This window comes from Mustelus asterias, chromosome 16, assembly GCF_964213995.1.
Source record: "Mustelus asterias chromosome 16, sMusAst1.hap1.1, whole genome shotgun sequence".
In the NCBI taxonomy this organism is placed as follows: domain Eukaryota; kingdom Metazoa; phylum Chordata; class Chondrichthyes; order Carcharhiniformes; family Triakidae; genus Mustelus; species Mustelus asterias.
Genome location: NC_135816.1, coordinates 29,223,744 through 29,244,748, shown reverse-complemented (window position 1 = coordinate 29,244,748; position 21,005 = coordinate 29,223,744).

Here is a 21,005-nt window from a genome sequence, read left to right as displayed (position 1 = left end):
ATCCTTGTGGCCCTTGCAATTTCTCCTCCTTGTCGAATGATCTGAACATCTTGAAAGGCTAAACTGTTAGAGCAAGGGATCGACAGACAGGCAGGCAGACATACAGGCGGGCGGGCAGGCAAGCAAGCAGGCAGATAGAGAGACAGATATATGGACAGACAGATAGAGAGATAGACAGACAGATAGAAAGATAGACTGACAGATAGAAAGATAGACTGATAGATAGACTGATAGATAGATAGATAGATAGACTGATAGACAGACAGACAGACAGACAGACAGATAGATAGACAGACAGACAGATAGATAGATAGATAGATAGATAGATAGATAGATAGATAGATAGATAGATAGATAGATAGATAGATAGATAGATAGATAGATAGATAGATAGATAGATAGATAGATAGATAGATAGATAGATAGATAGATAGACAGATGGACAAACAGACAGGCAGGTGGGCAGGCAAGTAGGCAGGCAGATAGCCAGATGTATAGATAGACAAATAGACAGGCAGGCAGGCAGGCCAATAGATAGACAGATAGACAGACAGACAAATAGACAAACAGATAGACAGACAGAAAAATAGACAGATAGACAGACAGCAGACAGATAGACAGACAGACAGGCAGCTGAGCAGGCAGGTGGACAAGTAGGCGGACAGGCAGACAGACAGATAGACAGACAGATAAACAGACAGATAGACAGACAGATAAACAGACAGATAGACGGACAGATAAACAGACAGATAGACAGACAGAGAGATAGGCAGACAGACAGACAGATAGACAGGTAAAAAGGAAGAGAAAGGTAGTCACAGCTAAAGTAATTTCTATGAATTTGGCAAGAATTAAACCTTGATCAATATGACCTTCCTGCTTTCAGCAAAAATGCTAAATGTACAGAAGGAATGAGAATATGTTCCTTCATTTTTATTTCAAAAAATGTGGGTTGGGAAGGAGGACTCCTCATATTGAAATAACAGGTGGGAGTCTCCGGCTGCGCTCGTCTCAAAACCGGAGAATCCCACCCGAGGTCAATGGATCTTTGCATGGTCCCCCCCCCCCCCCCCGCCGCCGCCCCCCCGCCCCCCCCCCCCGCCCGCTATGGTTCCCGTGACAGGTGGGATAGGAGAATTCCCCCCACTGTTTGGAGTACAGTACTGATGAACAAGGGGAAAATCATCTAAGTTGCAAACATATTCTGCTTGACTGTATTGGAGCAGGATGTACTCTGTCCATCTTGTGACTTCTATCAAAGATACAAACCATAGGCCAAAATTTCACACTGATCCACCAGCTGGTTCTGAGCCGGGGGTGGGTGGCACGTGCACTTACTCGAATGAGATTCCCTGTAGGTTTCTGCCCACCCCGACCCTGCAGCGATGTCACGCTAGGGTGGGCAAGGCCTTGAATGGGAAGCTCACCCTTGCCCCAATTAACATCCTTAAGTGGCCAATTAATGGACATTTAAGGGCCGTTTCCCACCCAGCTTCAATATTAGGCTGGTGCGCAGATTGTTGCACCGTGGGGGAAACCTGGGAAAAAAAGAACCTTAAATCTCAGGCGGGGAGGGGGCAAGGGGATTGCCTCCATCAGAAGTCCTCTTTTGATTGGGGAACCACCCCCCCCCCGCCCTCCCCCCGCCCGATGGTGCCACACAGACCTCCTTCACCGCATGGCCTATCTCCTGAGGGCCTGACCACTCCTCTTCAAACCTCACAAGGTTTTCCCTATCCTCCCCATTCTAGGACCCCTTTTCATTCTGGTTTCCATTCAGGGGGGTCACATGAGCACAAACTCCCTGAAGAGCATGCAGTCAATCCAAAGCAAAACCAACACATCACAAACATGAAACACTAATGCAGCTGTATTCACAAGTGCAAAAAAAAATGATTGGCTAAATAAATCAAGAAATTTATCAAAACTAAGCTCTCACCTTGTGAACTCATGTGTGCCTAATGTGGTGTTTTCTTATATCTTTTCTGGGTGCTGTAGCATGCTGCTCTCCCCATCACTGCTAGCTATGCTGGAACACAGTAAGAAGTTTAACAACACCAGGTTAAAGTCCAACAGGTTTATTTGGTAGCAAAAGCCACTAGCTTTCGGAGTGCTTGCTGCCCCTTCGTCAGGTGAGTGGGAGTTCTGTTCACAAACAGGGCATATAAAGACACAAACTCAATTTACAAAATAATGATTGGAATGCGAGTCTTTACAGGTAATCAAGTCTTAAAGGTACAGACAATGTGAGTGGAGAGAGCGTTAAGCACAGCAACCTCTGCAAGACGTGCCGGATCATTGACACGGATGCCACCATCTCACATGCGAACACCATCCACCAGGTACACGGGTACATACTCCTGCAACTCGGCCAACGTTGTCTACCTGATACGCTGCAGGAAAGGATGTCCCGAGGCATGGTACATTGGGGAGACCACGCAGACGCTACGACAATGGATGAATGAACACTGCTCGACAATCACCAGGCAAGACTGTTCTCTTCCTGTTGGGGAGCACTTCAGCGGTCACGGGCATTCGGCTTCTGATCTTCGGGTAAGCATTCTCCAAGGCGGCCTTCACGACACACGACAGCGCAGTGTCGCTGAGCAGAGACTGATAGCCAAGTTCCGCACACATGAGGACGGCCTCAACCGGGACCTTGGGTTCATGTCATACTATCTGTAACCCCCACGACTTGCCTGGACTTGCAAAATCTCACTAACTGTCCTGTCTGGAGACAATACACATCTCTTCAACCTGTGCTTAATGCTCTTTTCACTCACATTGTCTGTACCTTTAAGACTTAATTACCTGTAAAGACTCGCATTATTTGTAAATTGAGTCTGTGTCTTTATATGCCCTGTTTGTGAACAGAGCTCCCACTCACCTGACGAAGGGGCAGCGCTCCGAAAGCTTGTGGCTTTTGCTACCAAATAAACCTGTTAGACTTTAACCTGGTGTTGTGAGACTTCTTACTGTCCTCACACTATATACAGCATCTGCTACCTTACGGTCACTTCCATCAGTTTGGGACTCATCAGCTTGGGACTCAGCATCTAAGTTGCCCCCAACACTACTCTGATTGCCAGGGCCCTGCATTATCTCACCCTCTGACAGGTGTTCTGGTGACTGTGATGTGCCTGCACCAGTGTTTGGAACACTTTGAGCTAACTTGCACATGTCCACTGAGGTGTTTGTATCTCCACTGGTGCTAAGTGTAGAGCAAGGATGTGACTCTGAGGCCCCATCCTCCCCCCTCACATGCTAACATTGTCTTTGGGGATAGTGGGTGCAGGGTACCCATGTTTCACCTGTGGCTGAATTAAACAAGGAGGATGAAAGGAGAATGAAGGGCACCATCATCATTTCAGACACTTCAGAGACACGCTTAACACAAACTGGCACAATTGGAAGCGGGTAACCAAGGGTTAAACCGCAACATTGAGGCACACATCCCTTCCCAAATTCTGTGAGCCTCCAAAGTCCAAACCCATCAATGCTGCCCTTCATGCTGCCACCTAACCCCTCACCCACCCACCCACCCACCCCAATCCATAGCTTCCTCCAGAACTATCTATACAGGAGAGAGCAATGTGCCCTTGGAATCTCAGTGCTAAGAGTGCTCAAATCTCACCTCGCCCAACATGTCCTCTTGTTGGCAGCCAACAATTCTCAATGATCCTTGCTAACTAACAAGGCTTCCAGTTCATAAACCATGAACCTTTCTCCATCTGGCCTTCCTTCCCAGAAGCCCCCACGCAGTGTGACTCCATTGGCTCACTGCCGGCCCCAGCACTTTCTCCTCTGGTGGGGTGAACATTGCCACTCCAGTCCTGGCTCCCTCTCGGGCATTATAAATACTTTTCTCCTGCAAATAAAAAGGGGCATTGTAATGAATCTACTGCAGAAAAACAATGTTTCCAATTGTATGCCCAACATGTCTTCTTGTTGGCAGCCAACAATTCTCAATGATCCTTGCTAACTAACAGGACTTGCAGTTCATAAACCATGAACCTCTCTCCATCTGGCCTCACTTCCCAGAATCCCCCATGCAGTGTGGCATGTTTGTTTCATGCTGTCTTGTATGCTTGGCCAAGATATTGGGCAATGCCACACTTGACACACATATCCCAGCTTCACACCCTTTCATAAAACAAAATGGTTGCACAATCACCAGGCAGATTGTAAGAAGTCATTAATCCTTTTCCAGAACAGTAACCATATCCTTGGATGGCCCCAGGGCTGCTCATTGCCTCTTCGATCTCTGTCCAGGCTGCTTCGGTCTGGTTGGGCAGTCTTGAGAAGGCATGAGGACCTCCCGCCAACCACTGGAGGAGGGAGCCATCATCAAATGTGGGCTGGCCTTGCTCAGGGGCCCCACTAAAGCTGGATCCTCTATTTTCTCAACCATATGGTGGCCTTACAGCTTCTGTGGAGAGTTAAAAGGTAGAATTTGAGATTTTTCCTGAACATTTGTTATCCATAAGGGAAATGGGACAGGTGCGCCTAAACATTCCTTCTTCCTTGACAAGGGTCCTGAACAACACACTGCTGGCACGATAATCAACAACATTTAAAAAACACCTTCTTAACCTGTTGCTGTTTCAATAGATAAATGGATTTACACGTCTTCTTGATCCAAACATCTGTCTCCAAAGTACTTTACATGAGAGTTGGTAAACAAAATTCAACACTGAGCCACATGAGGAGATATCCAAAGAGGCAGCCAAAAGCCTGGTCAAAGAAGTAGGCTTCAGGAACATCTTAAAGGAAGGGATAAAGGTAGAGAGGCAGAGAGGTTTAGGAAAGGAATTCCAAAAGTTAGAACCATGGCAGCCAATGGTGCTCTGACAAAATTCCTGGAGGCTAGAATTTGATGAACACACAGATCTCAGAGGGTTGTTGGGCTGGAGGAGGTTACAAACAGAGGAAGGAATGAGACCATGCGATGATGTGAAAAGGAGGATTAGAAATTTTAACTGGAGGCTGTGCTGCATCAGGTACCAGTGTAGGGCACAGTGATGATGGGTGAATGGGACTTGATGTGAGTTTGAACACATGCAGCCTTAGATGAGCTCAAATTTATGGAAGGTGAAATGGAGAGGCCATTCCAGAGAGTGTTGGAATAGTCAAGTCTAGCATCCACAAAGGCGTGGATAATTAGTCACATTTTCTCCCTTATTCCTGTCTCTACCTGAAATTATTAGGTCGATGGTTTATTTAAAATGGACCTCAGTGTATGTATGTTATGGGGTGTATTGGTTATATCAGCCATTCTCAGACCTCTCGGGATAGATGGATCTCAATGTTTCTGTTTTGTTCAGGTTGAAAAATGTGGATATTTTATCATTTCCCTCTAATTAATGACACCGATGTCAGTAAGCCTGGAATCTCCCTCTCTCTTGTCCTTGATCCCTGCAATATTCCATAAAAGCTCTACTTTTTCAGAAGCAAAACGCAGTGGATGCGGGAAATCTGCAATAAAAACCAAATACTGAACAGGTCAGGAAACTTCAGTGGGGAGAGAAAAATAGAGTTAACAGGCCCGATTTTACCATTGCGCCGTGCCTGTTTTTGGGTGCAAAAACGTGGTAAAGTCGGGCATTAGGCCATTAACGTGATCTGCGCCCGCGTCTGCGCAGATGCCCACTTTACCGAGGCCCGAAAATGGCCACGATCCGATTCACGCCCGAAACGGGCGCCACGGCGATTTAAATGCATTTGCACGCATTTACATTGAATTAATGAACTGCCCGCCCAACTTTATCAGCATTTCCCCCTTTACCACCGCGTTCGTGCGTCCAGATTCGGTGCAAAGCAAACATGCTCGGAAAAGGTCTGTTTCGGGCGCTCCAGCTGCTGAATAGGTAAGTTCAGCGCTTCCAACGGCTCTCTGACTCAGATCGGTGGGGGGGGGGGGGTGCAGAGGGAGGAAGGCCAGCTCATTCTCTGGTAAGTGGGGGGGAGGAGGCGGGTCAGATGTATCTTTGGTGGGGGGGTGCGGGGGGGGGGGGGGTGGGGGGGGTGGGGAGGGCAGAGGGAGGCCAGATTGTTGTCTGATGGGGGGGCGGGGGGAAGAGGAAGGCCTGATCATTGTCTGATGGGCGGGGGGGGGGGGGGGGGGGGGGGGGGGGGCGGGGGGAGGGAGGAGGGCAGATCGTTGTCTGGTGGAGGGTGCAGGGTCGGGGGGGAGGCCTGAACTTTCTCTGGGAGGGGGAGGGGGAAGGTGGCCAGATGGATCTCTGGTGAGGTGGGGGGGGGGGAAAGGAGGGATCCGCTGCCATTCTGCGGGTGATCGGTGGGGGGGAAGGGGGCAGGGGGTCACGATCGGTCTGGGTAGCAGGGGGGGTGGGTGCATAAGAGAGACAGTTATGTTGTAGGGGTGGGGGTGATGTCTGTGGGGGCCATCGCTCCTGCTTTTCACTCCCGGGCCGCTTTATCCACTTTTTGGGGCCCGGGAGCAATGTGACAGCGGTGCGATTTTCAATTTTTGTTTCTAACTGCGCGGTTCAGAGCTCCGATTGTTTCAGGCGTGCTAAGCCCCGCCCACAGCGCGATTCAGACCCGCGATCTTTTTTCAGGCTGAATGAGTATGGGGGGGGCGCCTGAAAGCAGGTTTCCAAGTTGGATCTGAATTGCACCCAGATTCAGCACTTGGAATGAAAATGGTAAAATCGGGCCCAATGTTTCAGCTCTGTGACTTTCCATCTGAATACTTGATGTCCTGTAATGGATAAGGGACAAGTTCATATCATTCAAACTGGCACGGTGGCACAGTGGTTAGCACTGCTGCGTCACAGCACCAGAGACCTGGGTGGAGTCTGCACGTTCTCCCCGTGTCTGCGTGGGTTTGCTCCGGTTTCCTCACACAGTCTGAAAGACGTGCTGATTAGGTGCAACTGCCATGATAAATTCTCCCTCAGTCCAAACAGGCGCCGGAATGTGGCGACTAGGAGATATTCACAGTCAATTCATTGCAGTGTTAATGTAAGCCTGCTTGTGATATTAATAAATAATGTGTTTGAATTGTCTAACAGTGTGCTCAGTTCAGGTTTCAGGTGACACTCACTGGTCAGTTCAGGCAAGTGCAGCTGCTGTTGGGTTTTATAAATCAGGTTCGTGGCCTCAGTACTGGGCTGGGTTTTGAGAGTGAGATGGATGACTTTACCTCCCAGCACATTGGAATTTTGAGTCCACGACTGGCATCCTTTCCTTCAAGCAGATTGATCGATTGACTGGATTGGCTCCCTGTTGGGCAGGTCTTACTACTCGGGTGGTCATAGGCCAATAGCAGGATTGGAGATTGCTGTGATGTGTTAATGGGAGCATCAGAGTGGGAGTGGCGGGAAGTCTGGATATTGGGAGGGGGGATGCAATTGTTGGGGTCCATTAAAGAGGAGGGAGGGGATTGCTGATCCCTAGGGATGGTCTGACATGGGGAAATTTGATTGTGGGGCGGGAGGTGTGGGTCATCAATTCTGAGGGAAGGGGTCCAAATTCTGATCTCGGTTGTGGCCCGGGGTGGGGAGGGGGGGATGTTACTGTATGGTAACAAGGTTCTTTCATGGCGGGAACCCCGTTACATCATTGGCGGGGCGGTGGGGACAATCTGAACGGGAAATCCCGTCAAGATAAAAGCTGTCTGGGGATTCCCGTTGGATTCTCCGCCGCCACCAGCTTTCCCGCCTGCTAGAAATATGGAGGCGGAGAATCCTGATCTTTGCTCCTCCTATTTCCCTTTCCAATTACCCTCTGAACTTTCGATAGTCAGCTTGCAGCTGATATGGTGCATATGGACTTCCAAAAGGTGTTTGATATAATGCCACAAAATAGCCACATAAGCAAAGTTAAAGTTCATGAAACAAAAGGGGAAGTGGATACAAAATTGGCTAAAGAACATGAAATAGAGAGTGGGAGTGAAGAGCTCTTACTTTGGACTGGAGGAAGGTTTACAAAGGTTTTCCCCAGGGTTAATACATGGACCACTGCTTTAGAAACATAGGAACATAGAAAATAGGAGCAGAAGTAGGCCAATCGGCCCTCTGAGACTGCTCTGCCATTCATTATGATCATGGCTGATCATCCAACTCAATAATCTGTTGATATGGAGGCTTTCCCCTCCATATCCTTTGATCCCTTTCACCCCAAGCATTCTATCTAACTCCTTCTTGAAAGCATACAATGTTTTATCCTCAACTGCCTTTTGCGGTAGAGAATTCTACAGGCTCACCACTCTCTGGGTGAAGAAATTTCTCCTCATCTCAGTCCTAAATGTTTTACCCCGTATCCTTAGACTATGGCCCCTAGTTCTGGACTCCCTCATCATTGGTACCTTCCTTTCTGCATCGACCCTGTCTCGTCCTGTTAGAATTTTATAGGTTTCTATGAGATCCACCCTCATTCTTTTAAACTCCAGAAAATATAAACCTAACTGACTCGATCTCTCCTCAGATGAAGCCCTGCCATCCCAGGAATCAGTCTGGTAAACCTTCGCTGCACTCCCTCTATAGCAAGATCAACCTTCCTTAGATAAGGAGAGCAAGACTGCACACAATACTCCAAGAGTGGTATCACCAAGGCCCTCTATAATTGGAGCAAGACATTCCTGCTCCTGTACTTGAATCCTCTCGCTATGAAGACCACATATCATTAATCTTCTTTATCGCCTGCTGCACCTGCATGCTTACCTTCAGCAACTGGTGTACGAGGACACCCAGGTCTTGTTGCATATTCCCCTCTCTCAATCCATAGCCATTCAGATAATAATCTGCCTTCCTGTTTTTGCTACCATTTCCTACATTTATCCGCATTATTCTGCATATACCATGCATTTGCCCACTCACTTAGCTTGTCCAAATCATACTGAAGCATCTCTACATACTCCTCACAGCTCACCCTCCCACCCAGCTTTGTGTCATCTGCAAATTTGGATATATTTCATTTAGTTCCCTCATCTAAATCATTAATATCTGGGGTCCCAGCGCCAGTCACTGCGTGCCATTTGGAAAAATACCCGCTTATTCTTACTCTTTATTTCCTGTCTGCCAGCCAGTTTTCTGTGCATCTCAATACATTACCTCCAAACCCATACGCTTAATTTTACATGCTAATCTCTTACGTGGGACTTTGTCGAAAACCTTCTGAAAGTCCAAATAAAGGACATCTGCTGGCTCCCCTTCATCAACTCTACTAGTTACATCCTCAAAGTAGATTTGTAAGCATGATTTCCCTTTCATATATTCATGCTGATTCTGTTTGATCCTGCTACTCTTTTGCACATTCTCTGCTATTAAATCTTTTAGAATGGCTCTAGAATTTTCCCCACGACCGACGTCAAGTTGACTGGTCTATAATTCCCTGTTTTCTCTCTACCTCCCTTTTTAAATCATGGGGTTACATCAGCTACCCTCCAATCTGTAGAAACTGTCCCAGAGTCTATAGAATCTTGGAAAATGACCACCAATGCATCCATTATTTCTAGGGCCACTTCCTTAAGTACTCTGGTGTGTAGATTATCAGGCCCTGGCTAATTATCGGTCTTCGATACCATCAATTTCCCCAACACCAATTTTTCATGTAATATGTTAATGACTTGGATTGAGGTGTACAATTTCAAAATTTGCAGATGACACATGTGAGGTGGATGGTGATAGATAGCAAGAGATCACGGAAGTGCTTGTTGAATGGCAGACAGATGACATGAAATTTGAAGTAGAGAAATGCGATGTGACTTATTTTTGTAGGAAGAAAGATATCAGCGAAAGAGGTGAGGGGTAGAGGGGACTTGGGGGTAGACTTGCACAAATCATTGTAGGTGGCAGGGCAGGCTGAGAAAGCAGTGTGAGAGACTAATCCCTTCTCAGTCTTTTGGCTAAGATCAAGCGTCAGATCAAGCCCAAGATGGGGCACAATACCTTATCTTGTCAGCTTGGATCTTGTTTGTCTTCGTGATGGGAATCTTGAAGTGGGTTCAATTGGAATTTAAATTTGGATTTTGGAGCAAGCAAGGCATGGATTTGGCTTTGCCTGGTCCATTCAGAGCATTGGCTTTAAAACCTACTGCATATTTTTATGAAATACATATAGATATCCTCATCATCATTTCTAACCTTTTAAAAATTGAATGAAGACCTTTGAAATTGTGTCTGTCTGTGACCCTTGGACAAAAGGAGCCACTTGGCAATTTTAGGAAATCTCATTATCTCTGAGGAGGCACTAATGACCCCCTGTGGATTGTGCAGCCCAACTTCAAAGAGAGCTATACAAAGGTCATCTGCATTTAATAACCCTGGGTGGTCAGCAGGAGATGGACTGTCTGCTAAGACAAATCACCAGGCAAGACTGTTCTCTTCCTGTTGGGGAGCACTTCAGCGGTCACGGGCATTCGGCCTCTGATATTCGGGTAAGCGTTCTCCAAGGCGGCCTTCGCGACACACGACAGCGCAGAGTCGCTGAGCAGAAACTGATAGCCAAGTTCCGCACACACGCGGACGGCCTCAACCGGGATATTGGGTTCATGTCACACTATTTGTAACGCCCACAGTTGCGTGGACCTGCAGAGTTTCACTGGCTGTCTTGTCTGGAGACAATACACATCTTTTTAGCCTGTCTTGATGCTCTCTCCACTCCCATTGTTTTGTTTCTTAAAGACTTGATTAGTTGTAAGTATTCGCATTCCAACCATTATTCATGTAAATTGAGTCTGTGTCTTTATAAACTCTGTTTGTGAACAGAATTCCCACTCACCTGAAGAAGGGGCTTAGAGCTTCGAAAGCTTGTGTGGCTTTTGCTACCAAATAAACCTGTTGGACTTTAACCTGGTGTTGTTAAACTTCTTACTGTGTTTACCCCAGTCCAACGCCGGCATCTCCACATCAAGACAAAGTCCCTGCAACCTTCCTTTCAATTCCCAATGGCTGAGACATTTAACAGTGGTTGAATCAAAATGATGGATACACGCCCTTTGATAAAGATGGTGGCGAACTAGGAGCTACGTGTCATGGGCCTCTGGCTTGTGGGACAAATAATATTGCCTTGATGAACAGCGCAGACTCAGTCTGCTGTTTATCATCTGATTAGCAGCCACTCAGCCCTGGTTGAATACCTGGTCGCATCTGCATTGCTTCTGTTGCACGTTTTATGACAAGTGAAGTCAACACCAGCAGAAAATTGAGTTCTACAACATCCATTTTAAGCCCGTTGACCTCCTTGAACTTTGATTCTGGTCTCTGGAACCCAAATGAAACAATTCTTTCCTCTGCAGTCTCTGTACTTCTCTTTTCTCTATCCCTATTTTTACTATCTGAAGTTGAGGGGGATTTTGTGAAGCCTCTTTTTACATTTTAAGTATGCGCAATCAACTAAACTTTTGAGTTCATCCTTTCTCAAGTCTGCTGTGGGGTTATTAATGAGAAATTGGATCGCACCAAAGCAAAGGTGTTGGGAAATACACCACAGCTTATAAAGAGGGAAACGTCAAAACACCTTTCTGCTTACAGATGGAAAGTGAGAAGAGAACTTAGAGCTGTTTAAATTAACCATCCCCCCTTCCCTCCTGTCCATAACCGCAGTTTTTGTAAAGCATTTGGGATCCTGTTTTTTTTTAAATGGACAGTAAGAAGTCTCACAACATCAGGTTAAAGTCCAAAAGGTTTATTTGGTATCACAAGCTTTCGGAGCACTGCTCCTTCATCAGGTGAGTCCCCCCAGTCCAATGCCAGAATCTCCACATTGTTTTTAAATGGAGGCTTGGAGTGGGTTTCTCCAGTCTCGTATGCCCCGCCGCCGCTGCCATGGACAATGGAGAATTTCGCGCTCAGCCAAAGCTCCATTCACTGCAGTGGCATTGGAGAATACCAGCTGTGGGTGAGGTCGGAGTATAAAAGCAAGGAAGTTATGATGAACCTTTATGAAACACTGACTTGGCCTCAACTGCAGAATTGTCTCCAATCAGCACCACTTTAAGGACAGTGAAGGCTTTACAGAAAGTGCAGAATGTTTCCAGGAATGAGGAACTTAAGATTTTCTTTTGTCATTCATGGCATGTAGGCGTTGATGGCTAGGCCAGCATTTATTGTCCATCCCTAATTGCCCTTGAGAGGTAGTGAGCTGCCATCTTGAGTCATTGCATTCCATGTGGTGAAAATACACCCACTATGCTGAGAGGATTGATACAACCAAATGGCTTGCTGGGCCATTTAAGAATCAACCAAATTGCTGTGGGTCTGGAGTCACATGTAGACCAGACTATGTGGAAGGCAGACTTCCTTCTCTAGAGGACACGTATGATCCAGATGGGTGCTTACGCCAATCGATAATGCGTTCACGGACATCATTCAACTTTTAAAAATTCCAGATTTAGAATTCAAATTCCACCATCTGCCATGGTGGGATTCAAACCCAGATCCCAGAACATTACCCTGGGTCTTTAGATTACCAATTCAGTGCCAATACCACTACCCCACCACCTCCCCTTAAACGTCAGTTATTTGGACAGGTCAGAGAAGCTGGGCTGTTCTCCATAGAGCAGGGATGGTTGAGAGAAGATTTGATAGAGATGTTCAAAATAGTGAAGGGGCCATCAGAGCAGGCAGAAACAATTTGTCCCTATTGGCAGAAGGATTCAGGACCAGGGGACACAGATTTAAGGTAATTGATAGAAGACTCAATGTTGGCAGAAGGAAAAACCTTTTCATGCAGCAAGTGGTCAGGATCTAGGGTGCGCCATCTGCAAATACCTAGGATAGAGGCAGATTTAATTGCGGCTTTTAAAAGGACATTAAATAATCACTTGAAGGGGAAGATACTGCTAGGGTAAAGGAAAAGTGTGAGTGAGGGGAACAAGATGGATTCTTGTGCGGAGTGCCCTCTGTGCAGTAACCATTTCTATGATTCTATGATAATTATGAAGGATCTTCATAGGCGGAATAGGAAAACTTCTTAGTCTGGTTAAGAACTACTGGCCGAGGAACATCAATTAAAGAGTGAGGCAAGAAGATAAATGGCTAACCAACCTGTTTCGACAGTGTTGATTGAGAAATAATCATTGGTCAGGAAACTCAGCACACACACACACTTCATATGATGCTAGCAGACATAACCTGATTTCCGAAGAAAAGCAGGACATTCATTTCTACGACTAATAATAATATAAAGGATTGCTCCCTCTCCTGCCTTTAAAATGAATTTTACAGCCTCAGTATAGTTAATTTGGACTGATGTCCGAAGTGAGCTGTCTGCCACTTTGCAATCTCAATATTAAAAATGAAAATTTTAATAATTTATAATGATAGGATTAGGAGAGCAATAGTGGTGGGGGACGCGTCGGTTAGAGGCACGGACAGGCGATTCTGTGGGTGCGAACAGGACTCCAGGATGGTAGTCTGCCTACCTGGTGCTGGGGTACTGGATGTCTCCGAGCGGATAGGAGGCATATTAAAAGGGGAGGATAAAGAAACGGATGTCATTGTACACATTGGTGCAAATGGCGTAGATAGGAAGAGCAGGGGGATCCTACGAGAGCAATTCAGGGAGTTGGGAAATAGGCTAAAAAGTAGGGCCTCCAGGGTTGCAATCTCTGGGCTGCTCCCAATGCCTAGGGCCAGTGAGGCTAGGAATAGGGAGATAGTACAATTGAATGCTTGGCGAAAGGACTGGTCCAGGAGGGAGGGCTTCATATTCCTGGATCACTGGGAAGTTTTCAAGAGAGGAGGGCACCTGTACAAGAAGGACGGGTCACATCTAAATTGGAAGGACACGAATATCCTGGCTGGGACTTTTGCTAGTGCAGTTCGGGTGGGTTTAAACGAATATGGCAGGGGGGTGGGGATCAAAAGATTATGTCTACAAGTGTAGAGGCTGGGGACGAGCTTGGGGCCAGGACAAGGCTGGCAAAGAAGAAGAGCACTCTGGGGGAGGATGACCTCACTGGGCCTGGAGGTCTGGAGTGCATCGACTTCAATGCAAGGAACGTAGCAGGTAAGACATACGAACTTAGGGCCTTAATGCTTACGAGGAATTTGGATGTGGTTGCGGTGACAGAGACTTGGTTGAAAGAGGGACAGGACTGGCAACTGAATATTCCGGGGTACAGGTGTTTTAGGCGAGACTGAGGAGGGGCCTACAGAGGTGGGGGAGTAGCAGTATTAGTTAGAGAGCATATTACAGCGGTGCAGAGGGAGGACAATTCAGAGGGGTCGTGTAACGAGTCACTGTGGGTGGAGCTCAGAAACAGGAAGGGCGCAGTCACTATGTTGGGGGTATACTACAGCCCCCCAACAGCCCAAGGGAAGTGGAAGAACGGATATGTCAGGAGATAATGGATAGGTGCAGGAAAAATAGGGTTGTTGTAGTGGGAGATTTCAATTTCCCTGGTATAGACTGGAAATCGCGTAGGGCTGGGAGTCTGAATGGGGAGGCATTTGTAAAATGCGTACAGGAAGGTTCTTTGGAACAATATGTAGATAGCCCGACTAGAGAGGGGGCTATACTGGACCTAGTACTGGGGAATGAGCCCGGTCAGGTCTTCAAAGTTTCGGTAGGGGAACATGTGGCAAATAGTGACCACAATTCTGTTAGCTTTAGCATAGTGATGAAAAAGGATGAGTGGTGTCCCAAGGGTAAGGTGTTGGATTGGGGGAAGGCTAACTTTAGTGGGATTAGGCAGAAATTGGCAGCTGTTGATTGGGAGAGCCTGTTTGAGGGTAAATCCACATCTGGCATGTGGGAGTCTTTTAAGGAACAGTTGTTAGGGCTGCAGGATAGGCATGTGCCTGTAAAAAAGGATAGGAAGGGTAGGATTCGAGAACCGTGGATAACCAGGGAAATTGAGGGATTGGTCAAAAAGAAAAGAGAGGCGTACATTGGGTCCAGGCAGCTAAAAACGGAGGGAGCTCTGGAGGAATGCAAAGAAAGTAGGAAAGAACTCAAATGAGGAATTAGAAGGGCAAAAAGGGGTCACGAAATGTCCTTGGCAGACAGGATTAAGGAGAATCCCAAGGCATTTTATTCATATGTTAGGAACAAAAGGGTTGTCAGGGAAAAAATCGAACCTCTCAGGGACAAAAGTGGGGAATTATGCTTAGAGTCCAAAGAAGTAGGGGAGATCCTAAATGAATACTTTGCGTCGGTATTCACAAAGGAGAGGGATGTGTTGACTGGGAGTGTCTCGGAGGGGAGTGTTGACCCGTTAGCGAAAATCTCCATTACAAGAGAGGAAGTGTTAGGTTTTTTAGGGAATATAAAGACTGACAAATCCCCAGGGCCTGATGGAATCTATCCAAGGCTGCTCAGGGAGGCGAGAGATGAAATCGCTGGGCCTCTGACGCAAATCCTTGTCTCGTCACTGGACACAGGTGAGGTCCCAGAGTATTGGAGGATAACTAATGTGGTCCCATTATTTAAGAAGGGTAGGAAGGATAACCCGGGAAATTATAGGCCGGTGAGCTTGACGTCCGTGGTAGGGAAGTTGTTGGAGAGGATTCTTAGAGATAGGATGTATGCACATTTAGAAAGGAATAAACTCATTAACGATAGTCAGCATGGTTTTGTGAGAGGGAGGTCATGCCTCACTAACCTGGTGGAGTTTTTTGAAGAAGTGGCTAGAATGGTTGACGAGGGAAGGGCCGTGGATGTCATCTATATGGACTTTAGGAAAGCGTTTGACAAAGTCCCTCATGGTAGGCTGGTGCAAAAGGTTGGATCTCATGGGATAAAGGGGGAGGTGGCTAGATGGGTGGGTCACAGAAGACAGAGGGTGGCAGTGGAAGGGTCTTTTTCCGGCTGGATGCCTGTGACTAGTGGTGTTCCGCAGGGCTCTGTATTGGGACCTCTGCTGTTTGTGATTTATATAAACGATCTGGAAGAAGGTCTAACTGGGGTGATCAGTAAGTTTGCGGACGACACAAAAATGGCTGGACTTGCAGACAGTGAGGAACATTGTCAGAGGCTACAGAAGGATATAGATAGACTGGAAATTTGGGCAAAGAAATGGCAGATGGAGTTCAATCCAGATAAATGCGAAGTGATGCATTTTGGTAGAACTAACGTAGGGGGGAGCTATACGATAAATGGCAGAACCATAAAAGGTGTAGATACGCAGAGGGACCTGGGTGTTCAAGTCCACAGATCCTTGAAGGTGACGTCACAGGTGGAGAAGGTAGTGAATAAGGCATATGGCATGCTTGCCTTTATAGGATGGGGCATAGAGTATAAAAGTTGGGGTCTGATGTTGCAGTTGTATAGAACGTTGGTTCGGCCGCATTTGGAATACTGCGCCCAGTTCTGGTCGCCACACTACCAGAAGGACTTGGAGGCTTTAGAGAGAGTGGATGTTGCCTGGTATGGAGGGGCTTAGTTATGAGGAGAGATTGGGTAAACTGGGGTTGTTCTCGCTGGAAAGACGGAGGATGAGGGGTGACCTAATAGAGGTGTATAAAATTATGAAAGGCATAGATAGGGTGAACGGTGGGAAGCTTCTTCCCAGGTCTTTGGTGACGTTCACGAGGGGTCATAGGTTCAAGGTGACGGGGGGGAGGTTTGACACGGATATCAGAAGGACATATTTTACACAGAGAGTGGTGGGGGGCCTGGAATGCGCTGCCGGGCAAGGTGGTGGAGGCGGACACACTGGGAACGTTTAAGACTTATCTAGATAGCCACATGAATGGAGTGGGAATGGAGGGATACAAAAGAATGGTCTAGTTTGGACCAGGGAGCGGCGCGGGCCTGGAGGGCCGAAGGGCCTGTTCCTGTTCCTGTGCTGTATTGTTCTTTGTTCTTTGATATCATGGACTAAAACTTTATGGCACCATTATCTCTTTTTAAGGATGTAATGTCCCAGTGTACACAAGGTCTGCTCCTTTGTATTTAGCATTTATTGAATTTGACATTTTACAGCTAAAACCACACAAATGGTGAATATTGAAGATTAACCAGTAGAGGGCACTCTACTGGCATAGAGCTGAGAAAACTCCAGCCTGTAGCAATCTGCTAAATCTACTTGAAGCATGTTTTGCGCCAAAGACTCATTCCTCAGTATAAAATATAAAATAAAATACAAATGGGGCTGCAGTAACTGTTAAGAATTGCACACAAGAAATAGAAGCAGGAGTAGGCCACCAGGCCCTTCAAGCCTGCCCCGCCATTTAATACAATCATGACTGATCCATGCTGGCCTCAGCTCCTTTCCTGTGCCATTTCTCCATAGCCCTCTATTCCTCAATCTATCAAATATTTATCCACTTCCACTTTAAATACTTCCAATGATCGAATCTCCACTCCCCTTTGGGGCAGAGAATTACAGAGATTCACCACTCTCTGCAAGAAGAAATTTCTGCGGACATCAGTTTTAAATGACCTGTCCTTTATCTAGTGGCTATGTCCTCTTGTTCAAGACACTCCCACCAGTGAAAACATCTCATCATCTGCCCTGTCAAGCCCCCTCAGGGTGTTATATGTTTGAATAAGGTCACCCCTCACTCTTCTAAACTCCAACGAATACCCAGACTATTTAGTCTCTCCCACTCTCATCCCAGTAATTAGGTTAAGCTCCTCCGGACTGCCTCCAATGTTACTATATCCTTTTTCAGGTAAGGAGACCAAAGCTGTATGCAGTATTTCAGGTGAGGTCTTACCAACACCCTATGCAATTCCAACAAAACCTCCTTATTTTTAACCTCCAACCCCTTTGCAATAAAGGTCAAAATGTTGTTTGCCTTCTTAACTATTTGTTGGACCTGCTTGCTAGCTTTTGTGATTCATGTACTAGAACACCTAGATCCCTTTGTACTTCACTTACCTGCAATCTCTCTCCATTTAGATAATAATCTGCCTTTTGATCCCTCCTACCAAATCGCGTGAGCTCACACTTCCCCACATTAAACTCCATTTGTCAGGTTTCCACCCAGTCACCCACCTATCTATATCCCGTTGCAGAATACAATATCCTCATCACAACCTACCCTTCTACCTATCTTAGTATCATCAGCAAATTTGGAAACCTTACGTTCTGCTCCTTCCTCCAGGTCATTAATGTAAATAGTGGGCAGTGGCGGGCCAAGAACTGATCCCTGTGGTACTCCACTAGTTACATCTTTCCACTCTGAAAATGACCCATTTATTCCACCTCTCTTGTTTTCTATGTGGCAGCTAGTTTTCAATACATGCTAACACACATCCTCCAATTCCATGGGCTTTTACATCATGCACCAGAGGCAAATTTAATGTAAGTAACTTTATTTAAAAACAGTGCATTAGTGGAACATTTCCGTTGTTTCAAGTGTACAATTAAATTCTACAGTAAGACTTTGCTGATTCTTAATTTTCTTTCTGGTTAAATAAATAAGTAATAGTGCAAGCTTGTGCAAGATTTTTACCGAGATTCCTTTGTTCAGCAATTTTAAACATGTGAGCATAACATTGACTTCCTAATTTCCTCAGCTTCAGCACTTGAAAGTGTCCAAAACTGGAGAAAGCAAAAACATGACTCCCTGATGGGTGACGTTCAAACAATAAGACAGCAGCATTTATCAACCCTTCAGGTCTATGAAGTTTAAAAAACCGAGGTTGCAGCTTTCAACCGTTTAAACATCAGACTGGGTGCAGAGTTAGCAGTGGCAATCCATGTGGGGGATGGAGGTGGCAATGGCAGCCAAGGCAATGACATCAGAAGCGATGTGAGTGCCAGGGAGTGAGCGGTGGTCACAATGGCACTGAACCAGATGATGCCGAGAAATGAACAGCAAAAGGAGAAGTGAGGTTTGGGCTGTAGCCCAATTCTTTCCATGGAGATTTGAAGTTTTGATGCATTGGAATGATGGGTGCGCTTGTCATTTTGTATTTGACAACTTTGTTATATTGGGGTCCTAAATGTTTGTATGAGAGCCTTACATTTTGCCAAATGCTGAAGCATTTCATTGCAGATATCCCTTTGCACACATATCTGGTCCTCAGCTGCAAAACATGGGTCACCGTTGCAATAAAATATTGCATTAATTTAAAAATATACATTTCTCAAAGATGTCACAACTTATTTGAATAGGTTACTCGAAGCTGTTCAATCATGCCATATGCTTTTTGAGGGAACGGTTGATTCATTCGGCAAAGTGGGTTTCAATATATGTAAAACTTATATAATATCAGTTTCAATTTACATGTAGTGTGTCTTCTACTTCAACTATTTTACTTACAAAGCATACACTACAAAATCCAATATCACTCCCTCAAGTTATCATTACAGTCAGACGGGCTTAAACTGCTGTGAACTTAATATGGCATTTTGCTGAAGGATTTTAAGAAAACAAGTAATTGAGGGTAATTTTGTCAGAACAATGATTTTGTTCTAAAAATTGCAGGGCCGAGCTTGCCATCCATTTCCTCCTGATCTGCTCCCTGACATTTTTCATTGAATGGCCCATCTGTCTGCCTTTTTCAGGTGTGAGCAACTTACCATGTACAAATCGAGGTCCTCCATTGATTCAAACACAAAATACTGTGGACGTTGGGAATGTAAAATTAAGGACAGAAATATTCAGGTGGTCTGGTAGCATCTGTAGAGAGAGAAAAAGAGTTAAAATTTCATCAGAACACTTTGAATATAGGAAACGCATGCAACTCGTGAGAAAATGTGATCTTGCCCACTTTGGCAGGAAGAGCTGGAAGGCAGCACTTTATTTAAATGGAGATTGCAGAACTCGTGGTTTATGGAGGATCTGGGTGTCCTGCCTTGAATCACGAAAGTCAATATGCAAGCACAGCAAGTGATTAGGAAGACTTTTTAAAGTTTATTTATGAGTTACAAGTAGGCTTACATTCACACTGCAATGAAGTTGTGCCGGCACCAGAAAGGTTGAACAGATTGGAGTTTAGAAGAATGAGAGGTGATCTCATTGAAACACATAAAATCCTGAGGGGACTTATTAGAGTGGATACTGGAAGGATGTTTTCCTCTAGTGAGGAGATTAGAACTAGGGGACAAAGTTTAAGAGTAAAAGAGTAAAAGTCAAAGATTAGAAGTTTTTTTCTATCTCAGCGGGTCATTAGTATGTAGAATTCTCTTCTCCCAGAACAGAGTGGAGGCTGAGTCATTGAATTTATTCAAAGCTGTGTTAGATTTTTGATAGATGGGGGGGCGGGGGGGGGGGGGGGGGGTGGAGTCGTCAAGGTTTATGGAAGGCACACAGTGGAGTTAAACCAGGTCAGTTATGATCTTACCGAATGGTGAAGCAGGCTTGAAAGGCTGAATGGCTTATTCCTGCTCCTAAGCAGGAGTAAGTGTACCCGAACAGGCGCTGGAATGTGGTGACTAGGGGATTTTCACAGTAACTTCATTGCAGTGTTAATGTAAGTCTACTTGTGACACTAATGAATAAACCTTAAACTTTAAAGCTCTGTTCCTAATTTTAAGGTATCACTAGTTGGACCACACTAAATCTATTGGTTTAGGCACAGGGGAGCTCAGCCAATAGATTTTAAATGGACCATTGAAGACTGTGCCAAAAACAACTAAGTTATTGTTTATTCCGCTGTCGATGCCTGTAGGCCCATACTTCACATATAGCCCCTGCCGGAAAGTTTGTCATGCCCCAACTTAGTTCCTCAGAGGAGTTTCCGGATTTCCTTCCTCTCCTTCCTGACTAATGAATTGCCTGCAAGAACTGATTCAGCGCAGGTCCAGAAAAATGAGTCCAGGGCACAAAAATGGTTCAGAATTCTCTCCCAGAAAAATTGGATAGATTGCCAGGGCAGTGAGAAAGGACTGCATAATTAGCTTCATCAAGTAGAATGGTGCCTGGAATATGTCTTGTTATATTGTGTAAGATACAACTTCAGTATACTTAGGTACATTGGTTAGGCTAAATTCTTCCTCAGTGTACCCAAACAGGCAACTAGGGTTTTTTTTACAGTAACTTCACTGGAGTGTTAACGTATTCCTACTTGTGACAATAATAAATAAACTTTAAAAAACGGATCCAATATGTTCTTTCCAATGTATTAAATGTCAATGA